Here is a 9,528-nt window from a genome sequence, read left to right as displayed (position 1 = left end):
CTTTTTAATTAAATAATTAACTATTAGAATAATCTAAGATACATGAATAATTAAAGTTATTTATAGTAATATAATAAATATTTAAAAAATACTAAATACTTATTCTTATATGCGATAACTATTGCAATCATTTTTCAAAAATAATTTCATTAAATAATCTACAAGTATTATCAATTGAGTAAATTTTCATAGTAGTGCCTGAGATTTTCGGACTCAATTTAATCATCCATATTCCAAATTTCACCATAGTAGTCCTTCTGATTGAGCTCCAGGCAATGTAATGGTCCCTGGATCTCTTTCCGGTTATGAGTTATCAATCACAGTGATGATGTAACACTTCGTTGCTACGCTGGATGCTGCAATTTTGAAATTTGGACCTAATTTAGTCCATCTTCTTTGTATAATCTTAATTATTCCCCTCCTTCTCCTCCTTCAAACTCTATCTTCATCTGCAGCTACTTGATTATATTATTATGGATTTTTCTTTTGCAGGTTCTTCTTGTGGGTCACCTTGATTATGAGGTTATTGGAGGCAGTGTTGTGTTCAAATTAAGGGGAGAATTTGCTTGAAATGGAACCGAAGAAACAGTCACTAGCTGGTCTTTTTATGAGTTTTCCATCCCCTATTAAGATTTCTGGTATTTTTAAAATTTTGACTTTTACCTCCATCTGTAGCAGATCATAGTAGTTCAGGGAAGAAGCAACTAGAAGCTGACTCAGCAGTAGCTTAATCAACTTGAAAAAATTAGTTAGATTATTGTATAACTAGTATAGAGTTAGTTAGCATGTAACTTAATTAGTTTAGCTAGTTAACTGCACCTTAGGTGAGAATATATATAGTGTATATAAAGTTTGTAGGTGTAATTTAAAATAGGAATGAATAAACTTGTGCAGATCATGAATTTTTAAATCATGTTTGGTTAGAGAAAGGATGTGATGTATACCTGTGAAAGGTACAAGTATGGTTGGAGTCAAATTATTAATGCTTCTTTTTGTCTATCTGAAAATAATCCACCAATACTGATGTCGCTCTCTCCATTGGACTTGATAACTTTGCTGAGTTCACCATTCTCTTCAGCAACTTAATTGATGGTGACAATGTTGTTGACATTAGCATTATTTGCCTCAAATTTTCTTTGTAGGTGCGGAGGATAACCATGCCTTTGATAGCATGTATCTATGGTGTGGCCATATTTGTCATAGTGTGAGCAAGTTTTTGGAAGTCCTCTGCCCCCATATCCTTTTTCTGACCTTCCACCACGCGTTCTTCCTCTCCCCATATTGTAACTTGTTTCCCTTGGATGCTGCGTTCCAGTTTTGGCAGCATTAATCAAAGCTCCAAGATCACTGTCAGTGTTCATAAACTGCAGCTCTTGTTGTAGAAGCAAAGAGTAAGCAGCGCTAATGGTAGAGAGAGACTTTATCAACATAATCTGGGACCGGACAACAGAATACTAATGACTAAGTCCTCTTAGAAATTAAAATCCATGTCTTTCAAATGTACTTCTTCATCATTCCAAAGCCACACTCACACATGTACAACTTGGAATTGGCATAAACTCATCCAATTCTTCGGAAATGCCTTTGAATTTGGTGAAATAGTCAGTAATTGACAACTTTCCTTGTCTCATAGTGAACAAATCCTCATGCAATTCTGCAATCCTAAATATATCTCCCTGATAAAAGCGATGGTTAAGTTTCTCCCAAAGCTCATACGTATCATTACACCATATGACACTGGGCAATATTTCAGCACTCATAGAGGCATAAAGCCAAGACAATAGAAAAGAATCCCAAGCCTAAAGTGTTGGATCAGTTTGATATGATTTTCACAGAGTTCCATCAATAAACATAATCTTGTTTTTTTGTTTTGATAAAAATCTATATCGATCTCTCCCAAACATAATAGTTCTTAGTGTTCAGAGGAGTAGTTGTTAAAGAAATACCTGGATGCTCACTTAAATTCAAAAAATACGAACTCATTGGATCTTGCATAAGAGTCACGTTGGATCGAGAAGCATGTGTTTGAATCGTTGAGAAATAGTTCATCAATCAACCAAAGATCTGATAATTGTTCGCTGAAAAACCTTGATTTTGATCTAGATCTAACTCATCACTTCATCATCACATGTCATGGTTGCTGTTAGCGAACCTACACACTAGGAGTCACCTGTCACAAAGATCACGAAGGACATAACCTCTCGGAGCTCAATATTCACACGTCCACGCTCACCGCACCATGTGAAAACTCTAGTTCGGTGCAAAGCTTGTGAAGTGAGAGTGGAAGAGGGAAGACAGTTCAGAGAGCAATGAGATTTAGAAAAATTTGACCCAATAAAATAAAAAAAAAAATACTCCACCCAAATTATCCAACCAAAAAATTCCATTCAATAATTCAAAAATTTAAAAATTTAATCATTCGCATAATTAGTAAATTGAACATCCAACATATTTTAATTGTATATAGCTAAATTCATTACAATTAAATAACCATCCACATAAGAATTAAAATAATCATCCGCACACATACTAAAATCATCATCCGACTAAGAATTAAAATAATCATACGCATACCTACTAAAATAACCCAAGGAGGCAGCGTACCAGATAATAAACGATGAGCTCATGCTGGACGAAAATTCCAGGCTGAATCTGGCGTTGTTCGTGACAACGTGGATGGAACCCGAGTGTGACAAGCTCATAATGGCCGCCATTAACAAGATCCACGTTGACATGGATAAGGGGGTGAGGGGTGCAAAAACGGCGCCACTAACAAGGTTGGAAGAGAACCTGGTGTGGCGGTGAGTGGGGAGACGACGTCAAGAGTTTTGTGGCAACGACGATGAGTATTGCGAGAGAGATCAACGCCAGTGAGAGAGTACAAAACGGCGTCACTAATAAGGTTGGAAGAGAACCTAGTGCGGCGGTGAGGGGGTGGCGGTATCAAGAGCTTTGCGGCGACGATGACGACAGGTGCGGGAGAGATCGATGCTGTTGAGGGGGTGGTGGGGTGCAAAACGTACAATATGTGAATGCGTAACCGTACGTAATGGTTTATATGCTAATCCTAATTTTTTCAAATTTTAAAAATCTGATATTAATTATTTGATTAATTAAAATATGAATTTTAATTTCAAATTTACCTTCCTTTTTTAAACCGTTGTTCACTATATATATTATTTTTTTCTTGTACTTTTCCAATTTTATATCATGAGACTTTCTTTAAGAACATTTTTAGTTTAGAAAATTGATAGTTCCACAACTGAAATATATAGTTGAATTTTGTCTTTTTTGGTTTCTACTCATTTTAATGATTAAATGTTAACAAACAACCTTAAAGCTACAAGTGTTTTTGAACACACAAGATTTCATACTTCTCTATGGTAGTGTTTGAAAGCTGGGATCGAAATTGAGATTGAGAGATTGAGATTCGTTATTATATTTGATTGTTAGAGACTGGAACTAAAATTTTAGTTTTCGAACATAAAATTTCAGCCACTTTAATTCCTTCAAAAAATGGAGACATAGAGGACTGAAATTTCTAGAAACAGAAACTAAAATTTTAATAACATTTATTCCAAAAATACTCTCATCCAACTTTTCAAATTCCAAATCTAACACTGCATTTTATTTTCGGTGCATGTGGAGTTTACACGACAGCTGGAAAGGAGGCCAGAGAAAATTCTTAATGCTAATGAAGAGGTTAATAATTCTGTGGTAGGAGAAACGCTGGCAGGTAGCTGAATGCAATCCCAACAAGGCCATGGGTGCACGAAAAGGGTTGAAGTACCCATCGTAGCAGAGAATATGAACTGGTTGGTCAGGAGCTTGGTAGGCAGCACACGGAAACCAATGGACACCCATTCTTTGAAGAGAGTTATCCGCACAAATTTGCATCATGTGGAGGATGTGAGGGAGATCGGGGAGACTAAAGTGTTATTAACTTTTGATACGGTGGAGCATGCTGATGAGGCTTATACTTTTAAAATGGATACTCTGTTGCAAGTCTTTCATCGGATCCGGCGATGGGAAGAGTCAGAACGCTGTGTGTCTCACAAAGTGTGGTTGGAGTGTTATGGAATGCCTCTTCATGTCTGGTCGCCAGAAACATTTACAGTGGTAGGAGGTCTATGGGGCGAAGTTCTCCACTGTGATATCCAAGCAGGAGCAGGGGCTTCCTTTAGGGTGGGAAGGTTCCAAGTTGATACCTGCGAGTTTGATGAAATTAAAGAGTGGGTACATATTGCTATTGGGAGTAAGGAATTTACAGTATATGTGAAACAGATGGGGTTGGAGGCTGGTGGGCTGGAGATTTCGGTGGAGAGCAAGAAGGACTATGAGGGGAGTGACGTCGACAGTTCCCGTGAATATAGTATGACAAAGACGGCGGTGCAGTGGGATCCGGCGGCGGACGTGATAACCGGTAATGCACAGGGGGCTGACTGGGGGAAGGATAGAATAGTAATTCCGGAGGTGCTATTCAATGATGTGAACGTTGAGTTTTTGAATTTCAAAAAATATGGAGATGCAGTAGATTTGGTGAGTAGTACCCAGAATCACGGTAAGGCGGTTACGAAGGGATATGGGAGTGAAGAAGTGGATTCTGACAGAATGGTTATACAGAGGATTTGTACTAGGGGAGAGAGGGATATTGATTTTAGTATTATACCAAGTGGGCCTTTGCCTATGGGCCATCCATTAAGGTACCAGACCGGGTGCTACATGGAGGGGTGTGAGACGGGCCTGGATCATTTAAACCCAACACTAAATCAAAAGGGCTTTGGGTCATGGGGTCTTGAGGGTGTGCGGCTAGAGTGGGGGAAGACAGATGGGTCTGGGTTGGGCTGGAAAGGGGCCAACCGGGTTACTGGAGCCCTAACTTGTGAGCAGATGGAACGGACAGAGGGTAGGCGGGTTGAGCGTCTGGGCAAGGGTGAGCAGATGGAGCGTGCATCTCTTGCTGCGTCTGGGCGTGAAGTGCATAATGAGGCGGCCAACCTTGCGGGTGCGGAGGATAACGCCAAAGGGGCCAGGCCGATTATGCCGCGCCAGTCGTCGGATGTCTTTAAGGATGCTGTGGTTGATTTCCAGGGATGTGCACAGGGGTCGGGTGGGGTGTGGATGGTGGTGGCGGTACGGTTAGGGGTGGTGGGATGAGAGCAGTCAATGAGGGCAGGATACAGGTGATGACAGGCAAGGAAGGGGATGTTGATGACGGTATTGCTGAAGGGAGTGCACCACCGCCACACTTGAACCGGTTGGGAGAGTATGTGACGTCATTGTGGGCAGACCGAGGAGAAGAAGAGGGCATACAAGGTATGGCTAATGCTGAGGGAACATTTGTGGATGGGGCTAAATCTGAAACAGACAGAGGGAGGATCACTAAGGGAGACGAAGACAGGATTTCCAAGGAAGCACAGATCAAGGAAAATGAAGTTACATGGGCTCTGGCGATGGAATCTGGCGCTGTCTTGTATGATGAAGAAGTGGATATCATGAGTATATTGCAAGCTCAGAATGAAGAAATAGCGGAGAAGCGAAAGCTGTCAAAACAAAAAGAAAAGGCAAGAAGGAGTCGTCCAAAGAACAAACGTATGGTGAGTAATACTTTGATTAAATGATTGTGAGCTGCTGGAATATTAGGGGATTGAAGGGGGACAGAAAGTTGAGTATGGTAAAAACGTTGAAGAAAGAGTATCATTTGAACATGTTAGGTTTGCTTGAAACAAAAAGGGAGGTTATTTCGAAATATGATGTTGCTAGGATTTGGGAAAATAGTACTGTAGGTTGGGAGTTTGTGGAATCTGTTGGGGCAGCCGGGAGGCTTTTATTGATGTGGGATGATATGATGTTTCAGAAAAGTAATTGTTATAAAGGAGATAGGTGGTTGTGCATTGAGGGAGTGTTAACAAAGAATAACTTTCAGTGTGCTTATTGTTTGGTGTACGGGGCACACGGAAGGGAGGAAAAGCGGGTGATATGGGAGGAATTGAGCTATATTGCAGGCTTGTGCCAGGGTCCTTTCTGTTTGTTAGGGGACTTCAATGAGATTTTGCAAGTTGAGGATCGCAAAGGGTTAACGAGTTTTCCGGTATCAGCGGAAGAGTTTAAGAGTTGGGTTCAAGACATGCAGTTGGTGGATCTACCCCTTACTGATAGGAAGTTCACATGGTTCAGGGGTCAATCTGGTAGCAGAGTTGATAGGGTGCTGGTTAATATTGAATGGGTTGAGGAGTTTCCTGTCATTAGGCTGAAAGGTGGTCCAAAGGACTTGTCAGATCATTTCCCGCTGATTGTGGAGGATACAAGAGTGAGAGGGGGCCCTAGACCGTTCAGAGTTTAGATTCCTGGTTTACTCATGAGGGTTTTCTAAGGACAGTAAAAAATGAATGGTGAAACTTGGGAGGTGCTCCGTTCCTTGGTAAACTGAAGGCATTGACGATACCTTTGAGGCAATAGCACCAGGATAATTTCAGTGATATGGAAAGCAGACTGAGGAAGTTTGAGGATGATATTAGGAAGATGGATGATCAGGTCAGTGATGGGATCTATGGTGGTACAACGGAGGCTAGACAGAAGGCGTTGGTGAGATTTTGTGAAAAGTGATACACTAGAAAGGAAATCCATTGGAAGCAGATGTCTCGATCCATTTGGTGGAAGTGCAATTTTGTTATGAGCCAGAATGGCTATGTATGATTATGAATTTTGGCTGGTTCTGGATTGAACTATGAGCTGGATAGCTGATTATGAGTCATGAATTTAAGCCGGATGGCTGAAATGAATGTTGATTTATTGCTGAGAATGAATGCATATATGTTGAGATATTGATATTGTGACTTTGCACTTCCACTTATATGAGATACGAGTTTCCCTGGGTGAAAGCAGTGGCTAGCCACCACGTGTTCCAGGTAGAGATTCGATACTCTGCTGACCCTATGTCGTAAGTGTGGCCGGGCACTGTGAAAGTCCCGGATGAGTGATGAGTCCATATTTGATGGTATATTTTGACTCAATTTGGATGGATTCTAGCACATGAACTCACACTTAAGCACCAAAATAGCATACTTTTGTGTTTTATCCCTAATCTGATCCTAAACATGAAAACATGCAATTTTGTGCTTTAATAGAGCAATTTAATCCCACTTTTGTGTCATTCGATGCCGTGATATATTTCGTGAGTGATTTCAGGTCATTTAAGCAAGGTTGGCTAGGCAAAAGTGGAAGAAAGCATGTACAAGGGAGAAAACATGAAGAAAACAAGGAAAAGCACACACAGCGAAGTGTGCGTGCGCACAGCCCTGCATGCGTGCGCACAAGCAAGGATTTCCACGTGTGCGTGCGCACAAGCACCTGTGCGTACGCACAGGTCAATTTTCAGCCGAGTGTGCGGACGCACACGTCTGTGCGTCCGCACAGGTCCCTGCACGTGATTTCATTAAAGAAACGCGTGCTGCGCGATTTTGGGGGCATTTGACCCAGTTTTGGAAGCTCCAATGCTTAAAGGGAAGTGCTATATCAAGGGAGATTGAAGCCATATGAAGGCATTAGAGTAGAAGGCCACTTTTTACATTTTTTTGCATAGTAATTAGGAGTAGGAGTAGTGTAGAGTAGAGAGCTCTCCTAGGGTTTATAAAATTTCAAATGTAGCATTTTATAGCAAGCTTTGGTCTTTGATTTTGTTTCTTTAATTGTAAGTACTCTCAATTTCATCTTCAATTATAGCACTTTTACTTTCACTTTCTTTGGTTCAAGTTACTTTGTCCATACTTACAATTTTGTGTTTCTTGAAGTTTTGATTGATGAATTTAATGTTTCATGCTTTCTTTATGTTTGTTTGGATATTTATTGTTGGTATTCTTGATAGTTGGTTATAATTTGTTATTTTTCTTTGCAATTTTCTATGTTTTACTTTTATGCACACAAGGTGTTTGTGAAAATGGCAACTTTAGAATTTGAGTAGATTTTTCCACATTGGCTTGTGGTTTGAGTTCTTAGGATACTAGAGTCATAATGTCCGACATTTAGTGGTAATTCTTGGGTAGTTAGTTGACTCTTGTTTCCATTGACGCTAGCCTTTTATCAACTAGTTTGATAAGTTGGTTAGGACTTATGGATTAAGGTCAATTATGCTTGCTTGACTTACTCCTTGATGGTTGGGGTTGACTACGCGAGATTGACTCATCATAATTACCATAGATGTGGTTATGGCGATGATAGGATTCCTTGGATCCTTGTTCCCAAGCCAAGGTCCTTTATTGCATTTATAACATTTTCACTAGTTTTGATCTTATTCCTTGTCGCTTGCATTACTTCCAATTTTGATAATTTCTTAGTTCCTTTATTTCTTAAGTTCTTTTAATATTTTGTTCTTTGATTTCAAACCCCCCCCCCCCCCTTTGCCTCCACAACCAAAAGCATGACACTTCCAATTGCATCTTAGGGAGAACGACCCAAGGTTGAAGTACTCTTGATCTCGGTTATTTTGATTTGAATTTAAACATTTGATTTGGGAAATCAATTGTTGGTCGAGACTATACTTGCAATGAACATATTCTATTTTGAGAAATTCTAGATCGACAATAGTTCTTCTTTATCAATGAGCTCGCCCCCGTGAATATACACCAGTGAGAGTGTTGAATCTGGATTATGATTATGATAATGATGATGATCGAGAAATAACTCGAGTTGGGGATGCACGACAGAGGGACAGTCCAATGGTTAGCTACTAGGACTTATCAGGCTGACTTTATAACCGACAGATGATATCATCAGCCACTAGGATAGGCATGCATCATATGCATCTATGTGACATTGTTTGGGTGTTCATATTGTACTTGGTTTACCTTTGTGATTACCTGTGATTAACTGCTATTTGTTCTACTTGCTGTAACTGTTTGTTTGTGCTTGAATTCCTAATTGTGTTTGCGACTGAGACTTCGTTGGACTGTGGTGATTGGTTGTTGGTTGGGTTGTTTGGGCCTAGGGCCGTGGTTGAAATGAGATGGACTGATGGTTGGTTTCGGTTTTGTGTTTCTGATTTAGAAAAGTATGAAAGGCTAATTGGTTCAGCATAGAAAAACCTTTTTGAAAGGCTTTTGAGTTTTCAAGAATTGAACCGTTCCTCTTTCAGAAAAGATTTCAGATTTCTCTTTTATAATAAACCGTTGTTTTTGAAAAGATATATAAGGCGGTTATTAATCACTGTAACGATTTTATCTCTCGTATCCTATTATAGTAATTCTGCAACCCTACGGTGAGAACCGTTTCGAAGATGATGTTCTCACCACCCTACAATTTCCCCTTTCAGGATATGGACACAGAAGTCACGAAGAGCTTATCTAGTTGATGTTGTGATGCTTTGTATTGCTTTAGTTATAGCTTATTGTTTCCTCGCCTTTATCTATATGTATTCTGTAAGAGGGATATGAATTGTATTGGTTAATGCTTGTAAGGTTATTTAATATATATATATATATATATATATATATATATATATATATATATATATATATATATATGCATGTATGT

The 9,528-nt window shown here is 39.7% G+C and overlaps 2 long non-coding RNA genes across 2 annotated transcripts; one reads left to right on the top strand and one right to left on the bottom strand.

Annotated features, from left to right (window-relative positions):
- Positions 116 to 2,051, top strand: LOC110268050. Its single transcript, XR_002356083.1, has 2 exons — positions 116 to 398; positions 493 to 2,051. It is a non-coding gene; the product is annotated as an uncharacterized LOC110268050 (long non-coding RNA).
- LOC110268051 lies at positions 397 to 2,312 on the bottom strand. Its single transcript, XR_002356084.1, has 2 exons — positions 945 to 2,312; positions 397 to 669 (listed from the first exon to the last, which is right to left on the bottom strand). It is a non-coding gene; the product is annotated as an uncharacterized LOC110268051 (long non-coding RNA).

The sequence above is a fragment of the Arachis ipaensis genome, chromosome B10 (genome assembly GCF_000816755.2).
Source record: "Arachis ipaensis cultivar K30076 chromosome B10, Araip1.1, whole genome shotgun sequence".
NCBI classification, from domain to species: Eukaryota; Viridiplantae; Streptophyta; class Magnoliopsida; order Fabales; family Fabaceae; genus Arachis; species Arachis ipaensis.
This window is presented reverse-complemented; position numbering and strand designations above follow the sequence as displayed.